Raw genomic sequence first — 17,390 nt, 5'->3', positions numbered from 1 at the left:
CTGAGACCAAAGAACTTACCAGGCACAAAGTTACTCATGAGTTTAACTAGGGACTGACTAACAGGAGTATATAATTCCCAGTGGCGGCTTGTTGGGAAACAGAAGTCTGCATTCGACCCAAAACCAAAGGAGTGAGGAGAGCCAAGCGGTGAGGGAACTTATAAGGTTCAGAGTCCCACAAGATTTGGTTATAACTGAGTGTCATGAAAGTTGGTTACCAACAGTGATTAGAGGAGGGAGTTTTAATGTTTTGAGGCTCTGCTCTCACATACAGGCCAGGGTTCCACCCTGTTACCTAAGGGAGGAGGTCCTGACCCCTGGGTTGCCACATTCTCTTTCTCTGGAGATCCTTGACTGATATAATGTCTTTCTATGGAAGGAAAATATGATGGTTTGAATGTGTTATGTACCGTAGAAAAAAATATGTTCTTTTAATTCATTTTTGTGGGGGCAGACTTATTGCAGGTAGAAACTTTTGGTTAGGCTATTTCAATTGAGATGCGACCCAGCCCATTCAAGGTGGGGGGTGTCTTAATCCTTCACTTAAGTCCTTATAAGAAGATACAAGGCACAAATATTTTTGAGAGAGTCACTGAAACCAGAAACCAGTAGAAAAATATCCGCAGAAGCTCTGAAACATTTTAGAGAGAAGGACCAGCTGACATCACCATTTGCTGTCCCTTGTGACAGAGAAACCCTTTTCTCAAAGAAGGTATCTCTCTTGATGCCTTGATTCAGATATTTTCATGGCCTTAGAGCTCTAAATTTGTAACCTAATAAATCCCCTTTGAAAAAGCCAACCCATTTCTGGTATATTGCATTCCAGCAGTGTTAGCAAACTGAAACAGAAAATAACCATCAAAATAAAATCTCAGGCTGTAAGTTTGATTTTTTGTATTACATTTTCCAAGCATAATTTAATTCTCCTTAGAACATTAATGACATCTTCCATGTACCAGCTGCTATCCCACTCTGTCCTTCCACAGTAATTTTAACCTTCATCCCTTTGTCCAAACATGTTTCTCTCCTAGGTATGCCAGGAATCTGTTTCTGTCCCAACTGTCACTGGCCTAGGCATTGGGCCAACAGCAGTAGAGGTGCCATCTGCTTGCATCCTAGCAGGTTTCTCTTTAAGTATGGGCATTAAGTATCTAGAGACAAAAGGAAGAGGAGGCTGAGCAGAAGAGAGAAAGGGCCTGGAGATGCTGGCTCTCACGGAAAGGAAGACTGCCAGCAATTTGTAATAAGAAGGTCAGTTGGGTGGAGACGTGAAAACAGTGGTTTTCTGATGTCAGTGAGAGGGCTGGGGCTCAGGAGAAAGCTGGAAGTATCCTTCAGGGTGCATGCTCAAAGTAGCAGGGCAGAAGGCAGACAAAAGAATTCTGGTCCTCTCTGAAGGACTATTGGTTCCTGTTCAAACGTTTATCTTTTTTTCAATTTGATTCAGTAATGAGCAGTGATCACATTCAAACAATGAAAGTATTATTTTGACTGGAGTTCACAATTACAAAAGGACCCCCGGAAATTTGGTTTTCTTAGGTAAGAGAATTAGAAGTACATTTGGCCATCCATTGTACGATTAAATTAAAAAAAAAAAAAAGGCTTTGAGAGGCCCTATAGTACATTACATATTTTTTGGTGTACTTGAACGTAATTGGGTTTAAGAGTCAGACTGACCTGGGTTTACATTGCTATGTAACATTAGACAAATGTTATTTGTCTATAAATGTACCTCTGTCAGCCTCATTTCCTCATGTGTAAGACAGGACTGTACTCACTACCTTACAGAGTAGTTAAGAAGATTAGATTCAATGAGGTTGGTAATGCACCTAGCAACGTGCCTGATATCATGTTGAAACTACTTACCTTTCTCTCTTGGTTCAGTATACATTGCACCTTCCCCAACTTTCCTACAAAGAGCTTAAGGTATATCAACAACTTCATAAAATCAGAAATCTAGGAACAGAGAAGGGAAAAGAGTAGAGGAGGCTACAATATCCTGGGAAGGGCCATGGGTTGGAATCAGAATTCGAAGACCTACCTTTGCTTCTTAACCACTGCATGGCATGGGCACATAGCTTAACTTCTTGAAATCTCACTTTCCTCATCTACACCAAGGAGATAACAATACTCCTTTGCAGACATTTATTCAAGAACATCTTTCCTATGCATTGGGCTTGAGGTTGGATTGCCTATAAAGATGTATAACACATTTCATGCCCTCCAAAGAGCTTTCAGCCCAATGAAGGAATTAGTCGCATTTCCACAAAACAAACATGCATTCACTGAATATGGGATCAGAGAGTTTCCAAGGTCCACATTTGATTACTGTTAGAACAGAAGAGCTGCCTTTGAATTTCTTCTCGGAAACGATCCAAACTGTTTACTTCCGAGGAGTAAAAACTCAGGGAAGTCATCTACCTAATTCTAGAAACAAGGATAAAAGTGGAATTGTTGTGGGAATTAAACAAGGTAATGCATGTAAATGCCAGGAATATAGTAAGCATTCAAAAAAGTCCCCACCAGATAACACTGCTGAAGGTATCCCTCCATCTGTAACCAAAGGAAGCAGGGCCAGGAGCCTCCTTGTAACTTCTATCGCCCTGCCACAGCCAGCGATGTCCATAGTTTTGGTTTTGATTCCCTTGGTTTGGGTTTTGAAGCTCTCTTCACCTCAATAATCCATGTAGGAAAGCCTCCTAATCTCTATTTAGGAGTGTGATTAATTTTCTTTGTGTTGTAAAATTCTCTGACTTCAAAAGTCCAGATTTTAACATCTGAACTCTATTCCCTGAGAGCAGCTTGGTGGAAGCTACTCCTTTTCCTATTCTTTGTCATATAAATGTGATTTTGCATGATTTATATCACCACTTTAAAATTTTTGAGTCCTCCATTTTCTATATGAAATACACCTTCTTAAGAAAAGTGCAAACTTAACTTCTATAAGGAAACTATGATATGGCAATGAGCTTCCAGGAAGAAATACCACATATAGAGAATCAATTAGGAAAGGCAAGTGTTCAGGATCCGATTTTCAAGATTCTTGAAAAGAAAACCCTTCCACAATAAGGATTTTTTCCCCAGGTGATTATTTCAGTCTTGGGTTTCTGCTCTAAGCCAAGCCCCAACTGTATTAATTTTACTTCATTTTCCCTCAAAGTGGGAATAAGTAAGGACGAAACACTGTGCATACCTAGCACCTTGTTTCCAAAGAGTCCACCAATAGGCTTTGAACTTATTATCCTATCAATCCTCCCAGTGGTCTGAGGGACATGATTGGGCAATGTCCCCACACTTGCAAATGAGGAAACCAAGGAATGACAAAAGGAACTGAACATCCAAGAACACAGTAGAATGGGCAAGAAAGCAGGGAATAGAAATTGGGTCTTGGAAAGTATGATTATTTAAAGGGTATAAAAATACTCATAAATTATAAATAATAGATAAAACCCAATTGCTGATTGCTTAGGGTATATTTAAATCAAAGTAAGGACCATGTGGGCTTTCAAATTTGTACAATAGACCTCTGGGTCTATACTAGCAGATATCCCAGTGGGTTTCCTCTCCTCTTGGCCCTGCACTTGTGTATCAATTCTCATAATGTGAAAAATTATCTCAGATACCTAGGAATTGGCTATGGAATTACAATTCTAACTTTAGGTTTTAGTTTTTTTCATTTTCTGCTGTCTTCTCTTAAACTGCAAAGCAAATCATATCTCTATTCCTTTCCTTTTCAAAGTCTATTTAAATAAGGGCTGATTAAATATCTATTATTTCCATTTAAATGATAAAAACGACCTAAAAACTATATTTTATCAAAAAAGGCATTGGTGAGAATGAATTAAATACAGTATTTAATCTTCTGAAGGTGTTCATCATAAAATGAGAATAGTTGTTTTTTAATCATCTCAAGAGTCATATTGAGAGGAGCCTTTCTATAAATTCTGTCGCCCTGCCACAGCCAATAATTCCTATGATTTTGTTAGAGGAATATTGTTAGAAGTTTGTTGTTGGAAGGTGGGTGTTAGCAAGGTAAGGATGTCAAGGTTACTTTTAAATGGTTTAAGAGAACAGATAAAGTACTTTGGTATCAAAATGGAGTCCCTGAGAGAAGATTGGAGATGACTTATAAGTGGACATAATACTCAGCTCCTTACTTAGGGTGGATCCAAAGGTGCTTGGCAGGAAGCCTTTACCCTTAAACTGCCTTCCATGCCTGTTCACCCACTTGTGAGCAAGAGGCCTCAGAAGGTTAGGAAAAAAGCACAAAATGCCAACCCTCCTGTAAGACAGCATTAAATTCATCCTGAGAGGCAGGAGGGGGAGAAAGCACATTATCAACAGATGACTGAAATGGATGTCCATAAGTAACTTGTAGAAGCATCATGGTATAGCTAAAAGTACGCAGAGTACAGAGTAGATTAAAACTGAATTTTATTCTAGATCAGCTTCTTTCCAGCTGAGTGACCTTTTAGGGTTGTGTGAGGATCAGTGGTCATGAATTTAAAGTTCCCGGTGCATATTAAACCCACAGTAAATGGTAGTTATTATAATTGTCATAATCTATCCTATTGCCTCCTTTCAAAACACAATTATAATTTTTCACCCCAACTTTTAATGTTTCACAAAACATACTAGTCAGTCGCAATTTTTATACTTAGTTAATATGAGTTTGATATCTAAGGCAGAAAGACTTGTTGGATCAAATACTATACAAGACCTTGAACAGACTTATGGCTCAGTGGCTTGAGATCACCCTCAATAGACTTTGAGTCATTTGAAATTTATAATCACCTTCTTACAAAAGGATTCAAGGCAAATTAATTTTCACTAAAGTTTTTTTTCCCTCTAGTCTTATTTATATAGACTAGGCTTAATGTGTTTCAAGCTAATTTGTGTTAAAAAATGGTTATTTCATACTTACTTGCTGTGTGGCCTTGGACAAATTACTAAACCTCTGTGTCAATTTTCTCATTTGCGAAGGGGATATTATAATAATACTTGTTCTAGTTTGCTAGCTGCTGGAATGCAACACACCAGAGACAGACTGGCTTTTTTTAATAAAAGGGGATTTATTTCATTAGTTCTTCAGAGGAAAGGCAGCTACCTTTCATCTGAGGTTCTTTCTTATGTGGGAAGGCACAGGACGATCTCTGCTGGCCTTCTCTCCAGGCCTCTGGGTTCTAACAACTTTCCCTGGGGTGATTCCTTTCTGCATCTCCAAAGGCCTGGGCTGAGTTGCAAGCGCTAAGATGAAGTATGCTGAGCTGCTTGGGCTGTGCTACAGTTGAGTCTCTCATTTAAGCACCAGGCAATTAAATTCATTGCAGCAGGCACGCCTCCTAGCCAACTGCAGATGTAATCAGCAACAGATGAGGTTCATGTACCACTGGCTCATGTCCACAGCAACAGAACTAGGTGCCTTCACCTGGCCAAGTTGACAACTGAATCTAACTATCACAATACTTATCAGTCAAGTGATGCTAAGAATTAAATTAATTCATTACATAAAGAATTGAGAATAGTGCAAGGGATATAGTAAACCTGTCAGTTAGAAGGAGAGACACCTAAAGAGATGGCAACCCATTCGGGTAGTGTTGGAGTTGCCAGCAAAAGCCATGACCTGATGGGAAGATGTTTTGCTCACGTAGAGTAAAGAAAGATCAAGGTCAGCTTCATTAGTGGGCATCAGTCCTCCACTCCTGGTGGGCCTCAATCTGCGGTGATACAGGGAGATGTTCTACATGGTCAGCACCCCTCTCTTGTGTTCATTTGCTAATGCTGCCCCTCCCTGCCAAGGAAAGATGTACCAATAGGGTGGGAGCTGGATGTTCTAAAGCATGCCAACCAGAGACAGATGTCTCCAGTGAATGTCTACATATGCTCGGGACAATAGGGGAAGGAATGTACCCTCAGTTCCCTCATCTACTAGAAGACTACATTTTATCTTGCCAGGCTGGCATACCCAGTGCTGAGCATGGGATGTGTCATGGTTAGGGACAGGTGTCAACTTGGCCAAGTTGTGGTACCTGTTCATCTGATTGGGCAAGCGCTGGCCTGTCTGTTGCAATGAGGACATTTCATAGGATTAGGTCATGAGCACATCAGCTACAACCACAGCTGATTCCATTTGTAATCAGCTAAGGGGGAGTGTCTTCTGCAATTAGTGATGCTAAATGCAATCATGGGAAGCCTTTTAAGGAGGACTCAGAGGAGACAGGTTCCATTCCTGCTTTGGCTGGTGAGCCTCTCCTGCGGAGTTCATCCAAGCCATCCATCGGAGTCATCGGCTTCGCAGCTTGCCCTGTGGATTTTGGACTCTGCGTTCCTACGGTCACGTGAGACACTTTCATAAATTTTATATTTGCAAGTGTTCCCTGTTGATTCTGTTTCTCTAGAGAACCCTAACTAATACAGGATGTATTTGTGGGTCCCCAGAAAAGGCAGAAGGCTGTGCTAGGACTGACCCCTACCACAATACCCTATGTAGATGTTATCTTTTATGATTCTTCAAGTAAATTATTTTCACAATATTTACTAATTTTCCTGAGGTGTTACTTATAGAGGAGGGTGACAATGATGGTGATAAGTCTAGATGCTACATATACATATATATGTATATATATACATATATATATATATATATATATATACATATATATATATATATATATATATTTTTTTTTTTTTTTCCGTGGGTAGGCTCTGGGAATCAAACCCGGACATCCAGCATGGCAGGCGAGAACTCGCCCACTGAGCCATGGTTACACTGCCCACTAGATACTATAATTTTAGAGAGCTGCAATCACCAAAAAGGTCAGGTATGTTTTATTCCAGAGTTGCTCACCACAGAAAAGGAAAGAGTTTGGACAGGTACTGGTGTCAGAGTCACCCATTGGGATACTGGTTCCATCACTCACTGACTCTTTTTGAACTCCTACTCATTTGATGTCAAAACAGGTTTTGTAATACATACCTTGCATACCTAAGGATTGGAGGTTTTCAACTATGCAATGGTCTCTCTAATTTTGGGGCATTCAAAGGAGGACTAGAAGATGTTTGTTTGTTTTTTTAATTAACACCAAGTGTCAAGATTTTCTAGATAACCATGACACTCTTACAAGTTTTAGATTCTGAGAGTTTCATTAAGTTCCTTTCCTCGAGAATTTAATTCAACAAACATACATAAATATCTATTTTGTGCAAACTTTGCTTCATACTGGAAATACATTCCATTCTGAGCCACTGAAACATTTAAAAATATTTGACCACTTTTCCATGAAGCTCTCCCACACTAGATTTTCTTAAATTTGATTTCCTTCCTCCTTTCTAACAACCAGTTTGCATTGTCGTTGTTGTTGTTGTTTTTTAACATTTCATATTTCTGTTTCTTTTTCTTATCCTGAACAAGTTTATGTTTTTCAATTTTTGCCCTTGAAATACTCACCCTGCCTGTATTTTAATTATGTGTTTTTTATTTCCATAACTTCATCATATCATAATTAATTCTTATATATATATATATATCTACAGCTCGAGCATTACCCTGTTGGTCCCTAAAATCAAAAGTTCAAAATAGAACTCACTGTTCAGTGCCCCAAACTCAAAATCTTCTCTTGATGTATGTGTGTGAACCTGTGTGAGTGTGTGTTATTGCACTAGCATATAGCTTGGAGACATTGACTCTTCTTTCACCTCATATAACTTTTGGGGATTGAATCATGCCCCCACAAAATGCATGTTCAGATCCCAACCCCTGGTTCTGTCAGTGGAAATCCATTTGTAAATAGAACCTTTGAAGAGTTATTAGTAAAGGTGTGCCCAAACTGAATGACGGTGGGCCTTAATCCAATATGGTTGAAATCCTGATAAACAAATAGGACATGGAAAGAGAAGCCACAGAGAATAACTGGAAGCTGGAAGTCAATGGAACCTAGAAGAGAAAGAACACCCCACCATATTCATTGCCATTGACTGAAAAACCAGGAAATCCAACCAGAAGACCCTGAACTCCCCAACCAGAGAAAGCAAACCCTCAGACCTCTGAAACAATGAGCCAACAAATTCCTGTTGTTTAGCCAACCTAGTTTATGGTGTTTGTTCTAGCAGCTGGGAAACTAAAATTATATCTAATTAATTTCTAATTTATCTAATGCTTTCTTCTTTGCATTTTCCTTAACATTAGTCTTGCCCAAACACTCCTGATTTCTTTTTGGATCTTTCAATAGGCTCTTAATGTATACAATGCTTTGAGTTTTCAGTTCCTTGTTATCCTTACAGTGTCTTATTTCTAACTTAGTATTTATAAGTTACAATAAGTAACCTGATCAAAAACTTGTTTTGCTTCACAACACTGACTGAATTAAAGAAGGAACATGATCGTGTGTAAAAAGAACTTTCAAAGGATACTTCCAACCTACCATTTCAGTATTAACCGAAGTAAAGAAGAAATTAACTCTTGCTGAATACTATTTACATCTCTATAGGTGTATAGAGACAGCCGTGTGTGTGTGTGTGTGTATGTGTGTGTGTGTGTGTGTGTGTGTGTGTGTGTAAGTAGGGAAGGCTGACTAGAAATAATCAATGAGTTGTGAACATATCAGATAGTTCTAGTAAATGTGGTTATAACACCAAGAAGAAGAGAGTGAAAAGAAATACTATGAGATAGTGGTAGTGATCATTAAAGTAATTGGGCATGTACTATAGAAGTTAGCAACTATTGAAAGGCTAGTTTGAGTATGAACTTCAAAAAGAGAAGTGGTTTGTTAGGTGGTTGTTTGAAAGTAGTAGCAAAATAATGTTCTCTAGGGAGCAGCACTGGATACCAAAAGTCCCTTTCCTGCTGCCTTTGAATTCAGACAAATAAGAAAAGGAGCAGCCTACCTTCCTTTCTATATGGGTGGAGTTACTCCATCTTTTCACTCTATGAGAAACCACTTTTAATGGAATGCTATTGTTTACTCTTTATGCATGAATAGCATTATCATGTACCTACAGTAATTTTTGTTGTAGGTATAGAGGTACGGGTTGCAGTGTCATGTGCCCATAGCTTCAGAAAGCTTCCATTAGGGAGAGAACTTCTATCATTTTATGATTTGCAACCCAGACCTCTCCAGATGTGTAAAAAATTAAGAATTATATTTTCTTAAAAATTAAGAATGGCTTTATTTGGCCTGTCTATATGTTCCTCTGTTGTTACCCTTCCCTAAAACTAGTAATAGGTAGATATTTATTTTGGTCTTAATTCAATCACAAGAGCATCTTTATTGGGCCAACCAAAGTCAATTACTCTCTGTGGGTATGTGGCAGCTGAGTGAAACCAAGGATATCTGACACTGTTGTGTTACTGATAACACATGAATGTGTAATTCATGTGTTTTTAGTAGACAAGACAAAAAGAAATAAACCTGGATATTTTTCAAATATCATCGGTTTTATTCCAAATAGAAATAATTGCATTTACTCTTTCAGAGCATGCCTTTATGCGTCCATAGGTGATATTTATAGTAAGATTTCTCATATAAACCCCTCTATCTCTACTCCAAATTCTAGCTGACCTTCTAGCCATTACACATTACTCCATTAATTTGGTTCTTAGCATATATAAATGAGTAATACCTTTTGCAACAGATCCTAATGCAGCAAGGCTCGCACTAACCACTTCAAACTGCAGTGACTTTAATACCCTTTATTATTACTGAATTTTATTTGGAAATGTGGAGGGATTTGAGGGCCAAACCCAAGTAAAGCCTGTTTCATCTTAATCTGTGACTCCCCTTTCCAACACTAGGTAGACCAGTCAGGCACAAATGGAAAGTCACTAATTGTGAATTCATTCAAAACTATAAGCATTGCAGAGAGATAAGCAAATGAAATTTCAACTAGAAGAAAAACTTTCATTTGTTTCTTAGATATTTACTTTATTCTGAACAAAGAATGCAATTTCCATCATCCAATGGTTTAGGTGATTTTTTTCCTGAGGTTAATAATCATATTACTAAAAGTATTGCCTAAATATTTCAGACCAGAGGATGAGGAAACTAATTCTTTCTGAATGGCTTTATTTGGCCTGTGTATATGTTCCTTTGTTGTTCTCCTTCCCCAGAGCTAGTAATAGGTAGAGGTTTATTTTGGTTGTACTTCAATCACAACAGCATCTTTGTTGAGCCAACTAGAGTCAATTACTGTTTGTGGGTACTGTATGTGACAGTTGAGTGAAGCCAAAGACATCTGACATTGTGGTGAAAAACTTTTCCCAATCTCTTGCCAACCACTAAAAGTAACTGATTGCCAAGAAGAGGGTTTTTTGCCCCCAGTTTAGGCTCTCAGTGTGATCCCTTTGTAAGAAACCTTGGCTTTGGTGAAAGTCCATCTGAGCCAATATTTTCTTTTCATTTTCTATGGATGTCATCTCTTTCTTTGTCTCTAACTCTCTACTTTTCATGCATATTTCATCACTCTTCCCATGTGTTAGAAAGAAGAAAAGTGAATGAAAAAATACCAGAAAAGGGGAGATAACTTAGCACTAACTGTATCATTATTCAAATCTATTTAAGAAAACTGAATATTTCATTTGCAAGATAAATTACTGCATTTGTATAATTTTTAAAATCCCAAAGTATCTGTTCTAAACATAATAAAGATATGCAAAATAACTGAAAATATAACACAAATTACTTTTCTATTCTCTCAGGAAAAAAAAAATTGTTTCTCTAAGTCTTTCAAAAGTTTCCTAATATACAATTCATGACCACAGCCAAATGCAAATCAATCCATCTGAGAGGTGGAAGAAGTTGTAAGAATTAATAAATGGTAAGAAGAGACAGAGCCAAAATCTGGTCTCAGGGATGGAACTGACATGATTGTATATTTCAGTTAATCCATTAAAGTTAATTGACAAGCTCTATATACATCTGGGGCATAAAACATGTAAAAGATAGGGTAATTATTCTGACTTGATAAAATAACTTGAAGTTGAAATGTTGACCTCTTTCCCAGGCTCCAGCCTACTTTCTATGACCACCAAACATTTGAGAGAGGAAAGGTCCTGTTGTTTTTCTAGAAGAGAAGCATTTTGGAGGCAGCTGATGCCGTGCCCAGGGGAGTAGAAGTGGATAAATGAATAACTTGAGGTGGTCTTTACTTACTTACTAAATTTCCAAACATCCAAGCTCTCATGAGTGAGAGAAATTTTCATATGTGCTGGCACCAAGCTCTTCTGACAATAGGGAAATAAATGAAAAGAATTTTGAAAGTACAGTCAAAATTTTCACTTTTAGTTAGTTTAGAGAGTTGGGGGAAAAGATGTAGACGAATGAATAGATTTTAGGAATCAAATGATGTTGGATTTCAGTCCTGGCTTCATAACTTACAAACTGCCTCGGTTCCATCACCAATAAAGACTGGAAAATATCACTATCTGTCTCATAAGTAATCATGATTAAAGGAGATAATGTATACATTAGTACTTAATTTAGAGTTTGACTCATAGTCAGCACTAGAAAAAAATTAGGTCTTGTTATATACAAGCATTACATAGTGATCATATATATATACTATGTATGATAGAATATGTATAATCCAGTTCTGTAATTGAACAGGTACAGCTCCATTAACTTCCAAAAGGCAGTTTGACTGTAGAAGAGTAGTTAGGCTAATCCAGGCAAGTAAACCCTTACTAATAAGAGTCAATCCCATGATTTTCTTTCAAAAGAATAAATGAAAATTGGACTTGTTTGAGTCAGATACATTTAAGTTTGAATCCTGCCTCCACCAATTCAATATAGCTACTACTAATTACTGTTATCAATAAAGGGGCTTTGGGTATCAACTTGCTGAGTTGGGGTTAGGAGATTTTCTATAGCTTCAGTGTCTCTTAGCTGAGAAAATCTAAAGTCTGGGTCCAGATACATAAATGGAATTAGGGGACTCTAACCAACAAAAGCATATTAGTAATGCCTAGGGAACAATAGGAAGAAAAAAAATGTTACTTCCAAAATGTTCTGATGGAGACAGTCTATATTTTATAAGGTGAGGCAAAAGAATATAGGCTGTTTTATAACACACATACCAGCATTCTGCACTTCACTTTGCAGCAGAGGTAGAAATGTATAGTTCTTTCAAAAGCAGTAATTACTGAGCAGGACACTGGGCTAAGTGCAGTGCAGGCACTGTAGACAAAGAGGTGAAAAAACAGAATCCAACTCTGATGGATTGAAGCTATGTAACATTTTTTTTTTTTTTTTTACATGGGCAGGCACAGGAAATTGAACCCAGGTCCTCGGGCATGGCAGGCAAGCATTCTTACCTGCTGAGCCACCGTGGCCTGCCCTGTAATATGTTCTTAAACTTAATCCATCCCTTTGTAAGCAGGACCTTTTGATGAGATTATTTTAGCTAAGGTGTGGCCTGACTGAATCAGGATGTCTGAATTCTATTACTGGAATTCTTTATAAACAAAATGAAATTCTGACACAGAAAGAAAACCACAGGAAGCAAGAAACTAAAAGTCAACAGAACCGGAAGAGGGAGGCCAGGAGAAGTCACCATGGGCATTGCCATGTGACAGAGGAGCCCAGGATGAAGGATCATCAACAGCCAGCCTCAGAAAGCCAGTCTTCAGGAAGAAAGCATTGCTTTGATGAAACTTTGACCAAGAGCTAATAGATTCCCATTATCTAAGCCAACCTATTGCATGGTATTTGCTTGAGGAGTCAAGGAAAACTAAAACATCTCTTCCCTCATGGTATTACGGTCTAATAAGGATGGCAGGCACTTTAAAAAATAACACAACTACAAATAAAATTATAAATTATGCAGATACTATTAAGAAAATATACAGTGTGATCACCCTTCCCAGTTTGTCTGGGTGGGTCAGTTGTGATATTAGCACTGAAAGTCCCACTCCCAAGGGAAGTCCTCAATCCATAAACCAGGACAACTGGTCATCAGAGGAGTATAAGGAGACTGGCTAGAAATGGGGATCAGAGAAGACCTTTCTGAGGTGACACCGAATTGGGATCTGAAGAAAGAGTAGGAGTTGGGCAGTCTCAGAGTCAAAAGAACAGCATTTCAGCAGAGAAAGGAGCTAGGAAAGGCCTGAGATGGGAAAGAGCTTAGTGGAAAAGGGGCAGAGAGAAAAGAGGGTCATGAGATGAGGCTGATAAAGCTGTTAGATTATGGTGAGCTTTGTAGTCCATGTTGGGGCCCGGGGTTTGGATTTTACCTTAGGAGTTGGTGCTCATTTTACCTTAAGTGTTTAGGGCAAAGGGGCAACCAAGCTCAAAAATGCTATATGAGCTAGCTCATATTTTTAGATGATCACTGCTATGGGAAGAAATGACTGGAGATTGAAAATGAAAATGGTGAAGAGTATGTGGATTTCAGAGCTATTTATTGAGCTACTTTGACATTTTAAGACTATTTGTTTTTAATCTCCTTAAGGGAAAATATCTTAACAGTGGCACTCAAAATGTGGTCCTAGGACACAGCTGAAAACTTGTTAGAAATGCAGATTCACAGGCCTCTCCTCAGGCCTACTGAATCAGAAACTGAGAACTGGGTCCAGCAATGTTTTAACAAGCCCTATAGGTGATTCCAATGCATGCTAAAGTTTAAGAACTACTGCCTTAAGAAAATGCAATTGCTGTCAAAGGCAAGACTTAGAAAGGCAAGGAGATATGGTTATGGTATCACTCCACTTGGAGGTCAAGATTCTGGAAAAGATTAGCAGATACAGAAAGAGAAGAGCAGCTGACATCATTTGCATTGATGAACATAATTCAGACTTTTCAGATTCTGTATTACATTACCAACAACATGCTACTGCAGGATAATTAGCAGCATGGTTTGAAGGGCACATATAAAAATAATTTCAAAATTTATAAGTAGTTACTAGATAAAATAATTGTCATTACATGGAAAGAAGAATCACAAAGTTTATAGTGGCCAGGACTACCTAAAACCAAAGTTCCTTCTAGTTCTGTTTTTTGGGGGGTTTCATGGGTGAAAAGAAAAATTAAATTCTTTGGTATTTAACTGTTTAGTTCTTGTACCCATATGTCTATATTCAGATATTCAAAGTCCTGGACTAAAATGTCTAACTCAATCTTAATCCAAGGAAGAACATTCAGAAACATAATATCAAAAATGGATGGGATTCATGATATGCAAGAGTGAAAGGGCATAGCTTATCAAAAAGAGACAGATTTAGTAGAAAAAGGAAAGAGTTGTGTACTTCACAGAAATTCACAACTTTGAGATTAAAATCTTGGTGGAGAAAAATCTGCATGTCAAAAAGAAAATCAGCAGTGAGAGTAACAATGAAAAAAACTATACACTTCCAGGCCAGAGAGAGAATACAGATGATGCTTTCCTTGAATAGATGCAATAATTGGAGTCAAGATATAGTGGTCATAGGCCTCTATCCTTACAATGCTTAGAACTCTTATTCAACTCAATAGCAGAGTAGAACATGTGGTTTTTGTCCTAATAACAAGTTTGTTCCAGAGGCCAGAAAGGAAACAACCTGAGAATCTTCTAAACTGGTTCTAATTTTGACTAAAAAAGAAACAGTTTGTTATATGAATCTCATAGGAACTTTGGGAGAAGCCATTGTGACTCGGATATTATAATAGTAAGGGGATAGAAATATTTGCAAAACATTATTTGAAGGAGGCATACATGTGATTGACTGATTAAGTACCCTCTAATGAGCTGAACTCTAACTGGTTGATGAATGGGGACAGCTTTTACTCCAAATACCTATAACAGCCAGAGACTTTACCAAAAATTATGAATCTCAAACTTTAGTGTGATTAGAACACCTGGAAGACTTTTTAAAACATAGGCCACTGGGTCCCATCCCCAGGGTTTCTCTTTCGATAGGGTCAGTGTAGGGCCTAAAAATGTACATTTCTAACTTTCTCTCCGATACTGAGCCTCCTGGTGCCTGGAACACTTTGAGAACCACAGACCTAAAGCAGACCATTAAGTTAAAACTCCTACAACTAAAGCCTGCCCATACAGCAAAGGAAATCAGTGGATCAGTTCTCCTCTTTCTACCTCAAAAGGAGCCACTGTCTACTTTCTCTACCCTGCCAAACATCAGAGGTTTAAAAACCCTCTGCCCCAGGTTCTCATTGAATTAATCTGTACTTCCAACCTAAACACCAGTAGTAGTTAAGAGTTCCCAGGTGATTCTAATATGCAGTCAGCACTGAAAATCACTGACTTTCATGCTCACAGTCTTGAGAGTTTGGGCCTTCAAACAGAGCCTGTGGGCACCATCAGCTGACAGCTGTCAAATAAGTAATTTACCCTCAAAAATATAGTGGGCCGCACTCATAAGGGGCCAAGGACCTCAAAATGGCTTATTACTGTAATAAGAATGAATTAACTAGATCACAGTTATTACCTGGAATGCAAGGTTTTGAGCTGACAGATCGAATACTAAGCATTTTACTACCATCCTCATCATCAGCAACAAACATGTCTTGAGCATTCACAGCACACTACGGAGACACAACCCTTTGAATGTACCCTGTAGTAAAGAGGAGAGCTTCAGTGTTCATACACATAAACACAAATTTTGGGCTTCCAAGAATTTTTTTTTCCAGAGATAGTAATTTAAGATATTGCCCTGGCAAATTATTTTAAAGAATACAAGGGATAGAATTATAGTATCAATTCTTTATGTTGTGTGTATTCAAATATTATTGAGTAACTTAATAAAAGTCTGATCATTTTAAGCAAGTTAACTTATTAAAAAATAACCCTTTTTTCAGATAAAAATATTTTCTTGGTTTTCAAATTAATTCTACACATATTCTTTTGTATCCAGTACTTAGTATTCTCTATGGAAACCAATAATGAATTGTTGTATATGGAAAAAATGGGGAAGTGATTTTTAATTCTAGATTATTTATTTGATTATAAGGTTTTCTCCTTATTTATATATCCTAAGAGAACTACTTCTCAAATCCATGGGCTAGCAGACTAAGGATACATGTTTTATTATGTTACTTTCCTCACGAGAATATTCAGAAACTAATAGATCTTGATAATATGTATTATCTATCTTCTCAACAGTGAAGAAAGATTATCTTCATGATGAAAGGGTTGCATATATTCTCAAAAACAATTCATCTTCCAGAAAATGCCACATTTAGTGACTGTCATTGTGTAAGAATATTATATAGATTTTTTAAAAATCATATTTGCATCCAGATTAAGGGAAATAAAGTAGTTTATAGCAATAGAAAATAGGTATTCACACTAATATGACAAGTATTTAAATATATGTAACTTTGGTTTTTCAATCACTAGTTCTCAGTGTTTATTACTTTGATCTGAACCCATTTTCCTGAGTTCAACATAAAACTTTTATAAGAACAGATAATTTTATCCAAGCAGTTCAGTGTGCTTACTAAATAATACATTTCAGTACTTCCAACAGACAGAACACAGAAATGAGGAGGGAAGAGCAAAGACACATCATCTCAGAGACTCAGGAATTTACTACAAAATCATATGCCATAGTATTTGGAGCTTGGTTAGTGTTGTGCGTCTTTCCACAGGCAATGGAGAATTTGTCATTTATGAAGACTGTGAGCAATAACCTCAGAGGTGCATTTTAAAAAAGTGACTAAAATATGCACTTTAAATGTGCACTTTTGAGAACATGTGCAAGTTGTGGCGATAATGAGGCCAGACACTTGGGTATTCACCACCAAAAAGAGAAAGAAACTGCAGTTTGTATAAACACTTAATCAAAACAGTAAGCATGTATGTAAGTATGTAAAACTGCACTCTAATTTTAGAGACTCAGTTTGTTCACTTTAAAGATTATATGAACTCATATTTCCACTAGATGGGTACATTATATTGTCTCTCTCTTTGCACATGTGTAAATGTGTGTGTATATAATTAAAAATAAATAGAAAAGATAGATGCTGATTTGTGCCTTTTAAGAATTATTTTCCAATTTTCTCATTGAAAAATTTGTTTAAAAATTTTCAGAAGCAGCACCAAATTTAGACAACAATCTGGGTCCTAATAATTAAGGCATGAAATGAAACCTACCCACTTCTAAAATATTAGCTCGAGCCCAGCTGCTTTAAAGGAAACCCCTTGCCTAAGTAGAAGTTATTGACTAAGAGATAAAAAGAAATAATTTATTTTTTTAAAAAGTACAGAGCAAAGAAGATGGTAAAATTAGTGGTGATTCTATAGCTTGGAGACTCACAAAGCTAAAAAGGACAACAGACATGAGGGAGAGAGTAGAGACAGTGGGAAAGGATGACAGTTGTCAATTACTTCACCTATGCACAATTCCTGGCACATAGTGTGTTGAATGGATATTTATATTTATATATAGAGAGAGAGTATTA

This window comes from Tamandua tetradactyla, chromosome 4, assembly GCF_023851605.1.
Source record: "Tamandua tetradactyla isolate mTamTet1 chromosome 4, mTamTet1.pri, whole genome shotgun sequence".
Taxonomy (NCBI): domain Eukaryota; kingdom Metazoa; phylum Chordata; class Mammalia; order Pilosa; family Myrmecophagidae; genus Tamandua; species Tamandua tetradactyla.
This window is presented reverse-complemented; position numbering follows the sequence as displayed.